The sequence below is a fragment of the Octopus bimaculoides genome, chromosome 30, assembly GCF_001194135.2.
Source record: "Octopus bimaculoides isolate UCB-OBI-ISO-001 chromosome 30, ASM119413v2, whole genome shotgun sequence".
Taxonomy (NCBI): Eukaryota; Metazoa; Mollusca; class Cephalopoda; order Octopoda; family Octopodidae; genus Octopus; species Octopus bimaculoides.
In genome coordinates this window covers 10,016,883-10,017,293 of record NC_069010.1, presented here as the reverse complement: position 1 = coordinate 10,017,293, position 411 = coordinate 10,016,883, and positions in this window count along the sequence as shown.

Below are 411 nucleotides of genomic sequence, written 5' to 3'. Positions count from 1 at the left end.
TATATGAGCCTTAGGGGAGACTTTTACATGGTAGCTAAACCTGGTAGAAACAGCAGGCAGATTTCCCCCAAATCACACCTGACTGTCTTATGTATGTATATATGTATGTATATGGTAGCTAGACCTGGCAGAAATAACAGCCAAATATCACTCAAAATCTGTTTCAATAAAGAACACGTTCGACAATATGGCACTGTGTTTCCTGCACAGAGGGAAAATACGTGATTGTCACCGTTGGATTGCTTTTGATAGTAAATCCGAAGAATCAAGACTGACCTGGTGTTAAAGGACAGCAATATCAAATCCGTGCAGCCAATACGAACCCCAGACATCACCATTCCAGAGAATTCTTAAAACATCACAACGCCACCTCACTGAAATACTCAAGTCTCGCCCATACATACTCCTGCA